The sequence below is a fragment of the Camelus bactrianus genome, chromosome 11 (genome assembly GCF_048773025.1).
Source record: "Camelus bactrianus isolate YW-2024 breed Bactrian camel chromosome 11, ASM4877302v1, whole genome shotgun sequence".
NCBI classification, from domain to species: domain Eukaryota; kingdom Metazoa; phylum Chordata; class Mammalia; order Artiodactyla; family Camelidae; genus Camelus; species Camelus bactrianus.
The window spans coordinates 56,015,183-56,036,043 of NC_133549.1; the positions used below are offsets into that span (position 1 = coordinate 56,015,183).

A 20,861-nucleotide genomic window follows, 5' to 3' on the forward strand; every position below is an offset into this window, starting at 1 on the left:
GGTAAAGGTAACAGGGCCAGCCAAGATTTTTGTATATAAAGTACATTGCACACACGACTAGAGCACAGTGAGTGCTCAATGGTTGTGCAATGTATGGTGACAAATAATGAAAGAGACTAGTGCTGGAGAATTTCAATGCTACAGAAATACTCAAACAGAAATATATGAGATATCAAATATGTTTTATAAGCTTGTTAAAATGGTTTATTAAAAAAGCTATATTCTGGCTTATTAAAAACCACTATATGCCAGCAACAGAGCTTTACACACATTATGTTATTAATTCCTCCAAACTACCCCATGAGCATATACTTTCATCAGCAGTTTAGAGATGTAAAGACTGAGCCATCACACAGGTACAACTTTGCCCAACCTCTACACCGACACATAGGCTATTACATACTGAATTGAAATAGGAACAAAAGCTAAACTAAATAACAAGGTGGACTTAAAAATCATAAAAAACCCTTGCCGTCACCTCATTCCATTACCATTTGTGTAGATAACTGAGAAAATTGCCTGAAATCTGTTGTTTAAATTACACAGACATGGCTAAAGTTCATTTGGATTAGACTATAATCCTGGGATAATAATATATGAAAAAATTAAATATTTAATATAAAATTTTTCTTGCATTAGTTGAAATAGAAATAAAATTACTTCTAAGAAATTTTCAAAACATTAAATATAATAATAGTAATAATACAGAGCATTATCTTTTAAAATAAATATCAGAGAACATTCCATCACATAACAATATCTTCCTAGGAGAATAATAATTACTCAATAAGTAATTATTGCCTACCTTAATGTAAAGAAGTATTGTATTGTGTTTTTAACTTACCATATGTGGTTATTTTGTTTGAGAGAAGTGTCTTAATCCATGGTATACTCACATTCAGTGTAACATAGTAGTTAAATCACTGGCTCTGTAGAGTTTGGATATGTCCCATATAGGGTTATAACCTAAAACTCTCAGGACACCAGATTCTATAAAGTGAAGAAATAATAGAATTTATTACATGACCAGTTTGAGAGAATTACGAGTTTCAACAGGTAAAGTTCTTAGAACAACATCTGGCATTTAGTATTAACTATTACATAATTCATTCCCCAATTTAAATAAAAGGTACACTATGGTGGAGTTCTATTCCATCATACAATGTTAAACAATAAAGATCTGAACTAGTTGAGGATTGGTATTTCCACAAAATGCTTTCTCAATAAAGAAGTGCTAATATCTTTTTTTCTTTATTTTTAAAGTGGTGAAGATGAAGAAATAAGAGGAGGAGGAAGAAAAGAAACTACACTTCACAAATTGGTCTTAGTAAGTAATTTCAGAAGTTTAGAATATAACCTATATTTTGTGTTCTTTTTCTCCCCCTTTAATGTATATTTCTTTAAATTCTTTGAAAATTGTTTGAACCAACTTCAGTCCCTTTTAGGAAGGAGGCAGGTATACTTCAAGTAATTATTTATAAAAATGTTTTACTTTGATCAAATTTATCAAATTCAGAATATACTTACCCTATATTCCCCGCAGAATGTCTGAAAGTTTAATGCATATCTCCATCTGATCTATTGAGTGCATGACGGCACTTTTTAACAACCAAACTATGCTCAAGGTTCATAGGGAAACCCTGCTAGTGAGTCAAAGCAAAGGTTTTGTATTAGATATAGATGTATACTGAATATGTATGTATATACATGCATATATATATGTACTTCATTGACCTGGTATAATGTATCTAAGAGACATTTTAAAAACTATTCAATTTTCCATGGATTTTAGTTACTTGACCTCATTTGAGTCTTTTAACCTTTGAGTTGTTCTTAAGAAAGTTCATCCTTCATTTGGCAGGTGACTACATTAGGAGCACTACAGTCCTGTGTTTTTAAATGTAAATGTTTTCCCCAAAGTTGTTTTTAAAACAAATAGTAAACATGTTTCCATCCTATTTAGGGCCAAAGACTCACTTGTAATTCCAAAAAGAATTTACAAAACAGTTAACAATTAGTTATGACTCCCTAAATCATTAAATTAGCCATGAAGCATAGACGCAAGTGAGTGTAAGTCAGGGAAAAGCAGAAGTCAGCAGTTTACAAGAATGTGAATACTGGTAGTATTTGTCCATAGACACGGGAAAGTACTACTGCATCACATTTGCAGTTATGAGTACCCACATTTCCAGAGACTTTTTCTATCTTTTATAGTACAGTGCTGTTCTCACTACACTCTGTGTGATGCTATTTCAAACATTTCTAACAAAGGTCATGCTAAAATTGAAATAAAATCTCAAATCAGGTGGTTATTTAATTTTTTTTTAATTTTCAGAAATGATAAAGGTCGCTGCTCTTGTTTAGACAGTTTTATTTTTTAGATATTTTTATTGAAGTATAGTCAAATTCACTGGTAAGCTCTAGCAGTTTTCTGGTCACTTCTTTAGGACTTTTCTGTGTAGAGTATCATGTCATCTGCAAACAGTGACAGTTTTGCTTCTTCTTTTCCAATTTGGATTCCTTTCATTTCTTTTTCTTCTCTGATCACTGTTTCTAGGACTTCCAAAATTATATTGAATAAAAATGGCAAGAGTGGGCCTCCTTGTCTTGTTCCTGATCTTAGAGGAAATGCTTTCAGCTTTTCACCATTAAATATGTAAACTGTGGGTTTGTTATATATGGTCTTTATTATGTTGAGGTATGTTACCTCTATGCCCATTTTCTGGAGAGTTTTTATCATCAATGGATATTGAATTTTATCAAAAGCTTTTTCTACATCTGTTGAGATGATCATATGATTTTTGTTTTTCAATTTTTTAATGTGGAATATCACATTGATTTATTTCTAGATACTGAAAAAATCCTTGTATCCTTGGGATAAATCCCACTTGATCATGGTATATGATCCTTTTAATGCATTGTTGGAGTCGATTTGCTAGTATTTCATTGAAGATTTTTGCATCTATATTCATAAGGGATATTGGCCTGTAATGTGTGTGTGTGTGTGTGTGTGTGTGTGTGTGTGTGTGTGTGTTTGTAAGATATCTTTGCCTGGTTTTGGTATCAAGGTGACGGTGGCCTCACAGAATGAATTTGGCAGTGTTCCTCTGCAATTTTTTGGAATATTTTCAGAAGAATAGATGTTAACTTTTCTCCAAATGTTTGGTAGAATTCACCTGTGAAGCCATGTGGTCCTGGATTTTTGTTTGTTGGGAATTTTTAAACTACTGATTTGATTTCAGTACTGGCAAATTGGTCTGCTGATATTTTCTATTTCTTCCTAGTTGGTCTTGGCAAATTGCACCTTTCTAAGAAATTGTCCATTTCTTCTAGGTTGTCCTTTTTGTTGTCATATAGTTGCTCGTAGTAGCCTCTTATGAACCCTTGTATTTCTGTGGTGTTGGCTGCAACTTCTCCTTTTTCATTTCTAATTTTATTAATTTGGGCACTCTCACTTTTTTTATTGATGAGTCTGACTAAAGGTTTATCAGCTTTGTTTATCTTTTTCAAAGAACCACCTTCCTTTTCAGTTTCATTGATCTTTTCTAATTTTTTTAAGTTTCTATTTCATTTATTTCTGCTCTAATCTTTATGATTTCTTTCCTTCTACTAACTCTGAGTTTTGTTTGTTCTTCTTTCTGTAGTTGCTTTAGGTGTAAGGTGAGGTTGTTTGAGGTTTTTCTTGTTTCCTGATATAAGATTGTATCGCTATAAACTTCCCTCTTAGAACTGCTTTTGCTGTGTCCCAGAGGTTTTGGATCATTGCGTCCCAGAGATTTTGGATCATTGTGTTTTTGTTTTCATTTGTCTCTAAGTATTTTTTTATTTCCTCTTTGTTTTCTTCAGTGATCCATTGGTTGTTTAGTAGCATATTGTTTAGCCTCCATGTTTTCACAGTTTTTGCAGTTGTTTTCTTGTAGCTGATTTCTAATCTCATAGCATGGTGATCAGAAAAGATGCTTGATATGATTTCAGTTTTCTTAAATTTACCAAGGCTTGCTTTGTTGACCAGTATGTGGTCAATTCTAGAGAATATTCCATGCACACTTGAGAAGCATGTGTATTCTGCTGCTTTCAGATGGAATGTTCTATAAATATCAGTTAAGTCCACCTGGTCTAATGAGTCATTTAAGGCTTGTATTTCCTTATTGGTTTGCTGTCTGGAATATCTGTCCATTGATGTAAGTGGGGTGTTAAGGTCTCCGACTATTATTGTGTTATTATTGACTTCTCCCTTTATGTCTGTTAATAATTGTCTTGTATATTGAAGTGCTCATATGTTGGGTGCATATACATTTACAATTGTTACATCTTCTTCTTGGATTGATCCCATGAGCACTATGTAGTGTCCTTCTTTGTCTCTTGTAACAGTCTGTATCTTAAAATATATTTTGTTTGACTAAGTATAGCTACTCCAGCTTTCTTTTGGTTTCCATTTGCATGGAATATCTTTTTCCATCCCATCACTTTCAGCCTGTATGTTTTTCTAGCTCTGAAGTAGGTCTCTTGTAGACAGCATATAGGGTCATACTTTTGTATCCATTCAGCCAGTCTGTATCATTTGGTTGGAGCATTTAATCCATTTACATTTAAGGTTATTATCATTACATATGTTCTTACTGCCATTTTGTTAATTGTTTTGAATTTGTTTTTGTAGGTCTTTTTGTATCTTTCTTCTTTTTTTCTCTTCTCTTGTGGTTTGATGACTATAGATTCACATTTGGATTCCTCTGTCTTTTTTGTGTGTATATCTATTATAGTTTCTTGGTTTGTAGTTACCATAAGGTTTTAGTATAGAAGTCTGTATATATACATGATTGTTTTAAGTTGCTGATCTGTTAAGTTCAAATGCATTTTAGATACCCTGCATTCATGCTGGGTGGAGTATTCTTGGTTGGAGATTTTCCCCTTTCATCACTTTAAATATATTGTGCCACTCCCTTATGGCTTGAAGAGTTTCTTCTAAAAAATCAGCTGATAACCTTATGGGAGTTCTCTTGTATATTATTTGTTGCTTTTCTCTTGCTTATTGTAATATTTTCTACTTACCTTTAATTGTTGTCAGTTTGATTACTATGTGCCTTAGTGTACTCCTTTTTGAGTTAACCCTCTGTGGGACTCTCTGTGCTTCTTGGACTTTGATAACTGTTTCCTTTCCCAAGTTAGGGAGGTTTTCAGGTATTATCTCTCAAAATATTTTCTCAGGCCCTTTTTCTCTCTCTTCTCTTTCTGGAACCCATATAATGAGAATATTAGTGTGCTTTCTTGTTGCCCCAGCGGTCTCTTAAATTAACCTCATTTCTTTTCATTATTTTTTTCTGTTCTGTGGTAGTAATTTCCATTACTCTGTCTTCTAGCTTGCTGATCCATTCTTCTGCCTCATTTAGTCTATTCTTGATTCTTTCTAGTGCATTAATTGATTTCAGTAATTGTATTCTTCAGCTCTGTTTGGGTATGCTTTAAATTTTCTAACTTTTTTTCTAAAAACTTCACTATGAACATCCACTTCTCCTCCCAGGTTCTCTGATTATCTTCACAATCATTACTCTAAACTCTTTCTTGGATAGATTACCTATCTCCTCATCACTTTTCTTGTGCCTTTGCCTGGAACATATTCCTCTGCCACCTCATTTTGTCTTAATTTCTATTTGTATTTTTATGGAGCTTAGTTACATTTCTTCACCTTGGAGACCCTCTGTATAAGACAGCCTATGTATCCCAGCAGTGCACTTCCCTCTTGTTACACAAGGGCCAGGGTCCAGCTGGTCCCAGGGTAGAGTCTGGCCTAGTTTTGCAGATTCCTTCCATAGGCTGTAGGATTGTTGTTTTCGTACTTCTGGTATCTGCCCCCTAGTGGGTGAGGCTGGACTAGAGGTTTGTGCAAGTTTCCTAGCAAAGAGAGTCAGTGCCTGCCCATTGCTAGGTAAGGCTTGGTCCTGGAACTTCGGTGGGCAAAGCCATGTCTAGAGGCATTTCTAGAGGCAGCTGTAGGCTCAGGAAGTCTCTGATGAGTGGGGCTGCATCCCCACCTAGTATGTTGTTTGCCCTTAGGCTTCCCAGCACTTAAACCCATAGGCTGTTTAGTGGTGCTAGGTCTTGGTGCTAGTGACCCAAGCAAGATGTCAGCCTCCAGGAACACTGATGTAGATGAACACTCCCAAAACATTGCCACCAGCTTTTACATTTACAAGGTGAGCCACAGCCTCCCCCGACCTCCCCAGGTAACCTTCCAAACCAGCAGCAGGTCTGGCCCAGGTTCCTATGAAATCACTGCCTCTGCTCTTGGTCCTAGAGCATGCAAGATTCTATGTGCGCTTCCCAAGAGGGTGAATTTCTGTTTCCCCCAGTCCCATGGAGCTCCTGCAATTAAGCCCTGCTGGCCCTCAAAACCAGATATCCTGGGGCCTCCTCCTCCCAATGCCAGAACCTCAGGCTGAGGAGCCTGACATGGGGCTCAGAACTCTCAGTCCTATGGGAGGGCCTCTGCAATTTAATTGTTTTTCAGTTTTCACCCACTTGGGGGGTATGGGGCCAGATTATATTCTAAGCATGTACCTCCTACCATCCCACTGTGGTTCCCTCTTTATGTTTCCAGTTGAAGAAGATCTTTTTTGCTAGATTCCAGTCTTTTTTTTTAATAGTTGTTTAGCAGTCAGTTGTGGTTTTGTTATTATAAGAGGAGGCGAGCTTCTGGTCCCACTACTCCACCATCTTCACTGGTAATCTATAGTTATTTTTAATGCTCTTTTCATTTGTCCTTCATACTATAGTTTAGTGGTAACTTAACATCATATTACATAATGAGTTTTCTGAATTTAATTATATATTTACCTTTCCCAGTGTGTTATATATTTTGTGTATTCTTGTACATTTCAATTCACAAATTAGTGTCTTTCCATGCCAGCTGAAAGAACTCCTTTCTTCTTTTCTTATAAGGCAGATCTAGTGGTGATGAGCTCCCTCTGCTTTATTTTTCCTTATGAGTATTCTTGGCTGGCATTTTTTTTTTTTTCTGTCAGCACTTTGAATATATAACCATAGTCTCTCCTGGCCTCTAGGTTTCTTCTAAAAAATTTGCTGATAGCTTAATAAGTGTTCTTTTGTAGGTTACAATCTTTTTTTGTTTTTTTCTTGTTGCTTTTAGGATTCTTTCTTTGTCTTTGATTTTTCACAATTTCATTATAGTATGTCTTGCAGAAGATCTTTTTAGGTTGAAATAATGGAGTGATTTATTAGATTCATGAACTGGAAGTCCAGTCTCCTCCCAACTTTGGGAAGGTCTCCGTCATAATTTCTTTAAATAACCTTTCTGCCCTCTTCTCTCTTTTCTCCTTCTGGAATTTAAATGATCCTGATTTTGGCTTTTGGTGGTAGTCCATAGATCACATAGGCTTTCTTTGGTCTTTTTTATTCTTTTTTCTTTGTTTTCCTCTTACTGGGTTATTTCAAAGTTCTATCCTCTAATTCACTGATTGCTTCCTCTTCTTGATCTATTCCGATACTGATGCTCTCTGTTGCATTTTTTTTCATTTCATTCACTGAATTTTCAGCCTTAAAATTTCTATTTTTTAATGATTTCTATCTCTGTTAAATTTCTCACTTTGTTTGTGTGTTGTTTTCCTAATTTTATTGAGTTGTCTTTCTGTGTTTTCTTGTAGCTCATTGAGTATCCTCAAAAAAGCTAGTTTGAATTCTTTATCAAGTAAACTGCAGGTCTCTGTGTCTTTGAGTTTCGTTATTGGATGCTTATTGTGATCTTTTGTTGATATCATGTTTTCTTGATTCCTCATACTTCTTGGATTTTTGCTTTGCTGCTTTCACATTTGAAGTAGCAGTCATCTCTCCAGTCTGTACTACCTGCCTTCAGGTGAGAGATGCTTTTCATTGGTCTTGGCTGTGTATTCTGAGACTTTCTTAGACTTTATATGGATATACCTACTCCACACTTCTTGCTCCCTCTAGTGGCAGAATGCTTCAGTTTGTATGTCTTCTTTAAATCTTAAAATGCCCCTGGCTGGCAGCTGGTAACCTCTCTTTTGTTTTCCCAAAGGTGGTACTACAGCTGAAGATTATGGTTTCTCCCTTGTCCACAGACACTGGCCTGTTTTCTGCACATGCTTCCTGTCTCCCCAGCTCTCTCTTACTACCACCCTCAGGAACATGCACTAGTAGCTGCTTGCTGCAGCGTTGGGGGAGGTATGAGTTTGGAATGCAGGTTATTGTGGGTGTTAATAGGCCAGTAGGGGTGATATTTGAGTGGGATTTTCCCTGTGACTCATGGGTGGAGTCAGCAGAAACTCTATTCCTTTAATGCCTTGGATATTCTTATCAGCCTCTTTCCTTACCTCCCTCCTCCCCCAAGCCTTGGAGCTCTTGATTTAATACTCTGGAAGCTGTGGGTGAGAAACTGGTCTCTTTAGTAGCTTCTATCACTGCTTGGAAAGCCAGGAGCTTACCCACTGCTCTCCCTTTCTCCCACAGGGGAGATTGCTGGCTTCCTCTAGTTCTAAGCTGTTTCACCTTCAAGGGAGGGATGATGCTGGCAGAGTTCAAGAGTTCCTCTTACCCACTCCTATGCATCCAAATGCATAGTATTGATTCTTTTGCTCCAGTTTAGTCCTGGAACTTCTCCTCTGGAAACCTGGACTTCTACAAAGGCTCTCTCACCTGTGTGTGTCCACACAAGTCAGTGTTTTCCAGGTGCTCCCATACCTTGGCTGAGCAGGACTGAAGCCAGTGCACAGGCCCCTGCTGGTTCCACAGCTTATATTGAAATCTGTCTTCCTATTACCTGATGCATAGGTGAGGGAGACCTCTCCAGGGTCCCTTGGTGTATGTTGCTGGATCCCACAACTCCCAATGAGGCACTTTTGTTTGTGGATGAATGCCTTATTTTAGTTGCAAAGAAAAAAAAGGTACATCTTATGCTGCCATGAAGCTGATGTCATTCCTTTATATTAAATGCTTTTATTTAGGAAGGAAGAGAAAATGTCCTTTTGAATAGTTTTGAGTAGGGTTCTGAAAACAACTCATCTAAGAAGTCTTCCATTTTAGGAACATAGCAACAATAGATAGTGGGGGTAAAAATGAAGTAGCAGCAACTATCCCTGGTACCTTAAACACAAATACTGTATCCAAGTCAATAGAGAATTAAACTTTCATATACATCTGTACGTTGTAAAACTTACATATTTTTACTCTTTTAGATGATTTTAGCTTTTTAATTTTCCTTTATTCAGGAGAACTTACTTTGACTTTTTAAAATAATTCTGCATATTTTATATATACTTCCATTTTTTCTTATCTACCTTAAAAAAGTACTGTTGTATGCATATATCTGTGTATGTATGCTTTTCCCCGAATGAACTGAACTTGCCAGCAGTGTTTAATCATATGACTATCATGGAGGCAAACATTTTATCAATTTCAGTTCTTATTATTACCTTCACTGTCCAGTTTCCCAGGGATCTTCCAGCAACTATCTTAGCTGCCCACCATAAATATCCTTCTTAGGAAGTAACAGTAACAGCAGCAGCCCCTTGTATAGGATTTATGTTATGCTAACCACTATTCTAAGTGCCTAAGTATCACCATATGAAATTGCTCCTGTTATTGCCCCTATTTTATAGGTGGCATGATAAAGCAAAGAGAAATTAAATAATTTGCCCAAAGTCAAACAACCTGTAGTTGGCAGAACTAATATCCACATCAATGCAACCTGCCTCCAGAGCCCACATTTTTTAACATTTATAACCCTCTGAAACTTTGTCATTCATTTCAGTTATTGGACCCAGAAGTTACCAGTTTAGTTCATGATCTGTATTTTCATGAAAATTGTAATTCTTTCCAATCCATAGTCTATTCTCTCAGAAAAGTGTTTCTTCTTTTAAATAAATGCCTGGAGTACAAACTTTAACATTATGATTTTGTTTCATTTTGTTTGTATTTCTTACTGCAAGTACGTTTATACACTGCAATTATTTATCAGCTTCTTTTTTCCCTAGTAGATGATGGTGTGTCATTTCCATCTCTCAATCATCGTCATATATCCCCAAATTTTGAATACAGGGTAGGCACCCAATAGATGTGCACTAGTTAAATGGCTAAAAAAAATTTTCTGATATTAATATGTCTTCCTTCCTTTCAAATGAAAAGTTTATCGCATTATAAATCACCTGAAAGTTTCCTTTAAAAGATACTGTTCTTAGATGCAACTCATGTAATGCAAATACATCATATTTAGGATTTGTGTGGTTGTAGCTTTCCTGACATTTGTCTTTTGATTAAGTAGCTAACCAAAAAGCTTTTTCTAAAAAAATACTAAAAATTTCATAATGTTCCTGACAAGAAAATGATTAAGAAATTAAGATCACAAGGAAACATGGCACATGGATTTAATCCATATTAATATTGTCTATTAGCTCTGAAATTTTTCCCAAAGCAAAGGCTAAGATATTTAGAATATTTTTCTTTCTGCTAAGTCTCAGCAATAAATCCCTCTAAAAGAATCCTTTAGGAAATAATCTCTTGTGTAGTTTGTGCCTTAGGGCACTGCAGTTCCTTAATAGATGTTAAAGAGCAACAGATAACTCTTTTCTCCATTACCACCAGACAGCCACTAATTTACTTACTATGCCATCTTCACTTAAGAGTCCCTGTAAAGCTAACAGCAGAGACAATTTCATCCATAGTTCTTGTATTATGTTTTAAGCTTTTAGTCCTTATTGCTTCCTTCACTGTTCATGCTTTTGACCTACCTTGTAAGGTTTTTAAGAAACTTTTGAAGTAATAACTGTTAACTATCATTTAAGGGTTTCATAGCTCACAGATTATTTTATGAACACTTCTAAGACTGGAAGGAGTCAAGTTCATAAAGACAATTAGCAGAATAGGTTCACTTAAAGTGTCTTTATTGCCAATAGTTGATCTCTTCAGTCACTGTTGTTATAGAGAGGCAGATCCTTTTGAATTGACAGTCAAGCATCCACTGAATGTTGTTTATATGAAAAAAAAATATGAAAGTGGAATTAGAGAAGTAAGTGTGTAACAAGAAACATCTTATCGTGCTCCATCATTCACTCAGTATATGCTTTTAAGAAGGCTTTGTGACATTTCTAAACTTGTCTTCTATACCAGATTATGCAATACCTGACTCATAGGACAGTGAGTATGTTTTACCTTCACTCTCTTTCCTCGAGTAGGCATCCAATAAATGTTTATGAAATGAATAAATGTAATTAGCTTGGATAATTACAGAGAACTCTGTCATCTAGATTGTCTCTGTTACATTTTCCAAAGCCAAGATTTAAGATAACATCAAAGTAGAAGGAACTGTATTTGCAAATACTTAGGGAGACTTTTAATTGTCTTCTTCTAGATAAGTGAAACTATCTCCAAAAAAGCCATTTTTACATCTTTACCTATATATTTCTTTATTCCTCTGCCTCTTCTTTTTACTTATTTTTTCCTTTCCCTCACTGTAAGAATTCATGTGGTAGTTTTACTTCAGTGATGATTATGGAAGTGAGTGGAAAATTTTTCCTATTGTTTGATCTTCATTGTGAAGAGAATCTGATATCTAAAGAGTTGTTTACAAATATATTTAGACTTTACAAGTATTTTACTATTAAGTTGAAACTATTTCTAAAAAGTAAAGGTCTCACACTCTCCTAATTATCTCAGACAGTGGACACAGTTATCGTGGATATATTAAAGCTATAAGAACATTTGAAACTGTTATCCACTCTAAAAAACATTGACTTTGCTATATCTCTCTGATAAAGTAAATATCCTAAAGGTACAGTGAGATTTGGAGCAAACAAATCCCATGTTGAAGATTCTTTCTTGAAAATTCTAAAATTTGTGTTGAAAATTAAAACAATAAATCATACTATGACAGGAAAAAATGTGATACAGGCACTTTTAGACTCTGGAAATGAATTTAACACTTGGAACTCGGTTCTAAATCAAAATCTTTTTTCTAAATTGAGAAATTTAACAAAAGAATCCTGGAACTAAACTATCAGAGAGACAAAAATCTGAAATTATTTCTATTTTAATCCAGTGGTTGGTTAGCTTTTTCTCTTTCCAATGCCAAGGTTCTAGACTAAATAAATGAACATGTAATTCTAATTTTAATTGTATTAAGTATAGAAATCATATTCTATCCCTGAGGTAAACAAACACAAAACCCTCCAAACTAAATTACTCCAAGATAATGTTTCAGGAAACTATTCTTTTCATCTCCCCACGCTTTCTTCTGAGACCTTTTTAGTTCATATGCAAAAAAGCATCAGTAAAGTCTGTGACATCTTTTCACTTAAAAGCAAACATTGCCTTGACTCCTAAGCAAGTTCAGAACTGATCCTTTAATCTCTCCCTCCCTGTCTTTTCTTCCATTTTTCCCTCCGTCTCTTTCTTCCTTCCTTTCTTCCCTCCTTCCTTCCTTCTTTTTCCTCTTTCCTTGCTTTACCAATATTTTTTTTTATCTTCTTTCCTTCCCTTCTTCAGGGGCAGCATAAAATTTTAGATGAATGTTTGGATTTTTTCAGAGGAAATGGACACAATTTCAAGTCCAGGCTCTACTAGTTTCTACCTGTGAAAACTTGAGCACATTATTTATCCTATTCAAACCTCAGTGATATCACCTATAAATGGAGCTAATAAAGCTTATATAAAAGAATAATTAGTATGATGAAATTAGAAAATAAATGTAAAGTACTTCACATATAAAAAGCATTCAATAAATGGAAGATACTATTTTTAAATTCTATTTCTCTTTTGCTTTCTGTGCTTTTCCCTTTCTTCCTTCATTCTGATTTAAATAAAGCATCCTAGGTACTGACTAAATTCTGTGGTGACACAGTGAAAGAAACCTCAGTTTTCCACACTAAGAGCTCATAATCATATTAGAGATGATAAGACAAAAAGAAAGATGGGGGAAAGGGATAGATGAGGCCAATTAAAAGTGACCAGTTCTTTAAAAGAGTTCTAGACAAATATCTGTGGGAGGCAAAGGATTATACTAGCTATATACAGTTTAGGACAAAGATATGCTCTTGCTAAAGAATGACTGTTTTCATATCTGTTATCTTTCCTAATATCAGTAATAGCTAAAGTTTTCTGGGCACTGGTTCTATATTATACCTACGTGGATCTGCTTCATGAGCAAACTGATTAATCAGTTCTTCCTTGGAATTTCTTGAGTCTCAAGACGACCTCTACCTTGTGATGAAGTATTTCAGTTTCTTGGACATTTTGTATACAGTGGATAAGCTGTTGCTAACTTCAGTTAAATTCAATTCAAAATGTTGATCTCTTGCATGGTAGTGGTCCCAGAGGCAACTTTCAACCTTTGGACTAGGAGTCAGTGCAGAAATGACTCAGCCTCTAAATTCTGGGTAAATACTGGGACAACTCTGAGATGCTCCTACTAAGCTTCTGAAAGGGTCCCAAGCAGGACTGAGCTTAGTGTGATAACCCTTCACTAACACATGCTGTTGGCCCATTCCCTCCTCTGTATCACTTCCTCATATCCATCACTTGTGCTTATTTGGTCATCTCCCAAATAAAATACTTGTACCCAAAACCCTTTTATTTGCTTCTGATTATGGGAAAACTTTATGTCAGACATGTTGCAACAGTATTTGGTAATAGAAAAGTCATCCAATAAATGGTACTGTCATCATCATCATCATCATTAATAAATTAATGATAAAGGCTGAAGTTCAGCCAGTACAATAGTTATTAAGTAATTCTATATCACTCCTTACAGTAACTGTTATTTATTTAGTACTTAATACGTAACTGGTACAGTTCTTAAAGACCTTAAGATTTTTACTCATTTTATCTTCACTACAGCAATAAGAAACTACCTTTATGCTACATTCCACAGATAAGGAAACTGAGGCATGCAGGCCTTAATTAATTTGATCAAGGTCGCAGAGCTAGTAAGAGGTAGAATTAGGCTTCAGACCCAGACAGCCTGTCTCTGAAGTCATCGCACTTAACCACTACAGATAAACTGACAATCAGTTATAGTCATCAAGAAGACAAAATTTTAGGGTTTGGGGGTTTGTTTGTTTTCAGTATTTCGCCTTTATTTGGAAAGCTATAGCCTACAATTTAGGAGAAAAATATCCAGGTCATTTTAGTCAGTCTTTTGCATAGAAGGTTTGGTATGCATTCTGGTCAATTTTTCTTGGCATTAGCTCCTAGTTTATGATTCTACTGTATTACAGCACCACTTGTTATCAGGGAAGAATCCAGTAGAATATTAGAAAAATTTCTCTTAACTAAAACTGACATGATCACTGGAGCAAATTGCAAAAATAGTTTTGCTATCTCCAGCCTTAGTAACTTTAAAACTTGAAAACACAATATTTGTCTTCATTATTTACAATGCCCTCTTTCCAGACCATTCTTACTCATTTTTAATTATAATAGAAGTCATCTTCTCTAGAAATCTGTCCTTGACCTCTGCAACTGAGATGATTTGCTTCCCTCTCAGCTTCCCTGGTATATTATTTTTACCTCTTTTCTGACTTATCACATGGAATTATGGGTGTGTGTGTGTGTTTTACCTGCTTCATAAGTTCCTTAAGGCAAGGATTGAACTTGTTCAGAATTGGATCCCCAATCACTGGCAAAATTAAGTGACAAAGCTTTTATTATTTAACTGGATAAATAAGTGAATAGTCAGAATAAAAAAAAATTTGAACAGCCTCAGTTCACTTTCATAAAGATAATAGGAAGGAGACAGAACTCAAGTCACTTTGATCAAGGAAAAGCAGAAGAACCAGGGTAAGAAAGAAACAGAACTAGGGCATAACTGGGGATTAGAGAATAGGAAATAATGGACAATGGAAGAGAGATTCTTCTCCAAAAGTTGAAGTGACCTATGTCCTGTGCCACAACAATCCCAGGTTATAGCTGCTTTCTTGGTTTAATTATTAACAGTGCCCCCTTAAACTTACAAAAGTGTGCCAGTGAGGATGATAAACTTTATGATCAATTTGCCACAGAAAAATGTAGATGTTGCCATGCAAGAAGGACAAATGCTTGTTGCGAAAACAAACAGTATAAGATGGGAGGTGGTTATATGAGGCATTTTATATAGGGACTTTGGATCATTTGATAGCCACAGCAACAGGAACCACCCTGATCTGACAGGCATATTTTCAGTTTGTCTAACCAAAAGCCAAAAAGAAAGGAGATCTGATTCAACACTTCTGAGACAGTTTTGCTGCCATCTTAAAGTTAAAGGGTGACTACTTGGCTCAAAAGATTTTTCTCTTTCAAGGGAAAAAAAGCATAATGCCCCGGAAGGGTGAGGTACACAGAGTTTGGGATTTAGGCATGTACTGAAACATGAAACACTACCTGGAATCATTCCATGGAAACCAAGAAATTTGAGGTCACCTTAAACTGAATAAAGAATTGTAACTGCTTAAGAAAATAGTTTGAGAATAATCACTAGCTCATTTTAAAACAATTTTCAGTCTTATTTAATACTGATTTTTTTAATGCAAATACATTTAGAATCGCTGTCATCTGGGTTCATACTAGGATACAGCATTCTATTTTATTTTTTCCTAGTGTATTTTTTAATTAAAAAATCCAAGCTTGGCAAAATAATGACACATACTTTCAAATAGCTTGTATGTTATCCACTAGTCAAACTGGAATTTGGTACATAAGTGATGTTTCTTAATATCATTATCAGCATGAACTCAAAATACTGTGAAAGCAATAGGTTTAAAAGATAAAAAGCAAGCCAAAAAACTATCTTATCAATAGCAATAGTATCGTCAAGCTTCATTTACTGACTATTAAAGCTGGTGTTTCCAGTTAAATGTTCATTATTTTATAATGTAAGAATATCTAAAACAAATGTTCTGAACATTACCACTGTTGCTATTTTGGGTGTATCCAGCATTTTAGTTCAAAATTCTTTATAATTGATTCATAATGTCAAAATTTTTTCATAATGGTGAATAATGTTATTAGAATAAACTGGTGATATTTTTGATGAATTAATGATAATTACTTATAGGCCTGGGAATTTTTTTAAAGGGCATTTATTTATTTATTTATAGTTTTGTTAGTTGACATATGATAACATGTGTACACTAGAGTGGATACCAGAAAGAATTGCCATTGAGTTCTTGACGACTCACTCCAGGCAGTTTTTGTTTTCTGAAAAGCCAGTTTACAGAATGTCCATTGGCAATGATAATGATTACCCACACTGTGAATGCATTAGCCCAGGGTATCTTTGCATTTAGCCCCCTAATACATTTCAAATATATTTGACCTTTAAGAGCAAGGGAATAAAAGGTGAACTAACATTTAACTTAATTTTTATAATTCAGCTTGGAAATGGATTTGTACTTTCAAATATTCTCTGAGTGAGGCTGCTTATTCATCAGCAGCAGACCAAGTCATCTTGAGAGGGCTGTCATGGAATTCTGTGGGTGTTCTAACTGTTTCATTATAGGGGGAAAAAGTAATGGCTAAGTGTAAGACATTGCTTGATACTCAGAGGTGACTTTATATTCTTTAAAGAAGCAACCTTCTTCCTTTACAACTGGCTACTTGTATTCAGGACCAGATAGGGAGGCTCCCTTTTGGGTCTTCTTCAGATCTATTCAGAAGAGAAGATTTTTTAAAAATGATCAGCTCAGTAAGCATAAAAAATCAGGTGAGACTGAGAGCAAAACACATTGATCTCATAAATCGAAACTAATGTGTTCAAAGGGATTTAGTACTCCCAAGTTTAAATCTAGGGCAAATAACTCATTTTAATGCTAGTAATTTAAAAACTATTCATCTATTATTATTATTATACCCCTGTAACTTAAGAGACAGACTTGCTCTAGGATTCTGGATAATCCTGTTCTCTATAAAGCCTTTGGCAGTGCATGTGGAATAATTACAGAATAACTTTTGAGGTGCAGATGAGTAGAACTAATTTTGGGAATTATTTCATGGTTACTACAACCCTGGTCAGACTGTTTACAAATAAAATGTTTTCATACCTACCATAGTGAGTATGCCCACCCACATACTCAGATATCCATGATTAATGAGACTATTTCTAGATTACTATTTGAATTTCCACTGAATCACACTGAGGAGAAGCCAAGGCTATTGCTATTTATAACCATTTAGCACACCTTATTGCATCAATTTCAATTTACTTTAATTGGGATACTCAAGTTCAATAAAGATAATTTTGGGAAAAAATGTCCTATTAAAAATTATCTGAGAAAAATATCTACTTATAATGTACTGGGGAGAAAGGCAACATACACATTCAAAGAGGTAAATAATTATCCAACTATAATCTATTGACAATAAATGTCAAGTTAATGTTGCAGACAGGAAATGCATCAGATTACAGGAAGGAAAATTGATCAGTCCTGCCCTCTGATATGACAAGGTTAGGAAGAGTTCTAGGACTTGTGAGTTTGATTTTGGACTTTGAAGAATAAGTTGGCTTCCTAGAGGCAGAGAGGAGGTCAGCAGTCCAGACTGAAGATGAATCTTGAATATCAAAGTTTTAACAGACAAAGTAAACACTGTTATCTACTATAACAGACAAACCCGGAAATATCAATGACTTTACATCATAAACTTTTGTCACTCAGGTAAAGTCCAAATGCAGGTTAGGTAGCCCTTCTCCATCTTGTAGTCATGCCATCTGGAAAAAGTGTTCTCCATGTTTACCATATTGGGAAAGAGAGAGATGGAAGAAGCACACCAGATTTAGTAAGCCTATGCCTCTGGATTTGAACTTCACAAGTGTTTCTTAGTTTTCTTCTCCACACTTAGGTGGGACAGGATGGCTAGAGTAGGCTGGAAGTGGGTATTTCCCTCCTCTAGTAAACTGGGCTTTTATAATATCACAGGTTGGGCTCTGGTTAACTACTTTCAGAGGGAAGACCTTCAGAAGAACAGAGTGCTTTGACTTCTTTCAGAATGGTTCATTTTCTCCTCCTCTGCTGGAAGCCAGAGGGGATTTTTTTTTTTTTTTTCTGGTGCTTGTTGTGGGAATCTAGTCCAACTCCTGGAGTTAAATCTCAACAATATTGTAAGACTGAGACCCCTGGAGTTTTTAAATCTCAGTTTTCTGCACTGAAGCTCCATAAATTCATTAATTACAGCCCAGCTTTTTCTACCCCAGCCCTAGTTCATGTGGTGGTTTCTGATCGTGAATCTCTGTTCTTATACACCATGTTGACCTGAAACAAATAGGCAGCCAGATTGTTTCTCCAGAAAAAATGAGTTTGTCTGGGATCAGCAATTCAGGATCTGAAACCAAGGCAAGCCACATGCAAGACCCCTGAATGGAAAGGGAAGGAGAATTCTCTTATAGAGAGGAAAAATAAGGTGGGAGGGCTGTAATAAACAAAGAATTCGTAACTTTTCATTAGTTGAGTCCTTGCCAGAAAAGAAAAGGAGTCTTTCTTCTTCCTACTGGGCTCTGCTATCTTCGCAGGGCATGAAAGTTCTCCCTTCTGGTCTCCTATCCATTGAAGTTTCTGTTGATTACCTTTTTATAGCCATGACTTCTGTATTTGCCTACCTCTCCAGTCTTGGGGCAGAGGTTTGCCCTGTGTTCTCCCCTTCTTATGGATCCAAAAAGAGCTGTTAATTTTTCAGTCTATTCAGCTTTTTATTTGTTTGTTAAATGGGGTAGTGACTTCCAAGCTCCTTATATTCAGAACTGAAACTCAATTCACACCTGCTTTTAACTGTCTTGTTCTCGAAGTTATACATGTCATTTTTCTCACAGCCTTTTGTCCAGACCTAGTTGCATGTCTTCAGCCCAAATGAGAGGGAGGTTGGAAAATCAGAAAACTATATGGATATCTCAGAAGTACTAATCTTCTCTGTTATATGTGGTTATATGTAAGACACATTTCATGTTCTTGTTGTAGGTTCTGTAAAAAAGTAATTGATGATGGATTTAGAGAAATATTTTCAGTTGAAATTATGGAGTGATTTGAACATCAGAATGAAAATTGATTTTTATCTTTTAAGCAACTGAAGGCCACTAATGATTCTGAGCCCAAAATGTTATATTCCAGAAGGCATTCTAAATGAAGAAGTGTGTGTGTGTGTGTGTGTGTGTGTGTGTGTGTGTGTAGTAGAGTTGCACGTAAAATATGGTATGGGTTATTCATTAGACTAGATAATTTTTCCAGAGTTCTGAATCTTTCACTCAAAAGTAAAAAAGTCAAATAAATAAGTTGCTTAATGTTGTACAATGTATGGGCAGTTTCCAAAACAAGAGGTGATGTCCTCAAGCTAGTCTTCTTCGGTGGGGCAAGTCATGATTATGTATCTAAGTTGTATTAATCAACCCAGGCTGCCATAACAAAATGCCATAGAGAGTGGCTTAAATGAAAGAAATTTTTTTCCTTACTGTTCTGGAGGCTGAAGTCTAAGATAAGACTGCCAGCATGGTCAGGTTCTGGTCAAGGCTGTCTTCCTGGCTTGCAGAAGGCCACTTCTCACTGAGTCCTCACATGGAAGAGAAAGAAACCAAACTCCCTTAGTCTCTCTTATAAAACCACTAATCCTTTCATGGGCCACACCCTCATGACCTCATTTAAACCTAATTACTTCCCAAAAGCTCCATCTCCAAATGGCATTACACTGAGGGGTTAAGGCTTCAACAAATGAATTGGGAAGACACAATTCAGTTCATAGCTTAAGTTAACCAGAAGTGAAAATTGGCCTCAACCTGGGAAAAGTGCTATTGGTTCTCATCTTTGTTCCTCATGGAAGGACATCCCCCTTTCCTTCCATTTGTCCAATTATTCATCATCTCTTGAAACTCAGATGAAAGGGACCTCAACTTCTAAGTTAATCCTCTTTTTAATTACCAGGGTTTATAGCTGATTTCTCCGATCTATGGAGCTTTTTGTTGTTATTGTTGTAGTTAAAATCAATATCACACATAATTGTCCTCTAATTGGTTCATTAACAGGGTTGTAAATGAATTTAGGCTTACAAGAATAATTACAGATGCATTTTATGTAGTATAATTAGTTTCTTGTTAATATATTATGTAACACATATGCAGAATATGAAGTAAATCAGCTGCAATATTGTGTTCTTCTTAATATTTCCAGCACCTGTACTGGGGATTATATATAGTGGAATCTCTATTAAAATGATAGAATATAAAAAATCTATTAATTATAGACTATCTATTAGTGGGATGGATAAAATGGTTGATTGATGTAATTTATTGTCCATTTTGTGGTAATTGCTCTCCAAATAGGTGTCCTGTTATCTTTGAAAACAGCGTAAGTTACAATTTATTTACTTGAAGTTATTGTAGAATCACTGGTTCCCTGGAAACTTGGGCTCCTGATTTTAGTTTCCCTCTTTATTCAGAAGAAAATATATTCAAGAGAAAATGTAGCAACTCTATACAAATAACAATTTTTCTGAGGGGGGGGAGAAATAAGAAAAAATGTGGATAATTCTAACCTTGGAAAAAGGAAGAAAAAAAGTACTCTTCAGAAAGAAACTTTGACCTTTGATAAAAGAATACAAAATAGACTAAGGTAATTGTCAGCTTGAGAGTGGAGGGAAATGAAGGTATCAACTCAAAAGAGGCTACTCTTGGGACAAGATGAAATGGGAGTAAGGACACCTCTATGTTGTCAGTCGGTTTAAGATGAACTAAATTTCTAATATTTTACCTTTAATTGGTCTATCAAAAAGAAACCAAGTGTGCAACATTTTTATGATTCTGTACTGGACCCAATGTACTAGCTGGGAAATTCACTGCCAATCCTAGTGTCAACAATCATATTTCAAGAGGAGTCACTGTACCATAT

At 35.5% G+C, this 20,861-nt stretch overlaps 1 long non-coding RNA gene across 1 annotated transcript in view; it reads left to right on the forward strand.

Annotated features, from left to right (window-relative positions):
* Positions 1-20,861, forward strand: part of LOC141579260 (uncharacterized) — a 311,369-nt gene that overhangs the window by 233,565 nt on the left and 56,943 nt on the right. Inside the window, exon 2 of the long non-coding RNA XR_012510420.1 lies at positions 1,264-1,327. This is a non-coding gene — a long non-coding RNA (uncharacterized LOC141579260). The remainder of the gene's footprint in view (positions 1-1,263; positions 1,328-20,861) is intronic.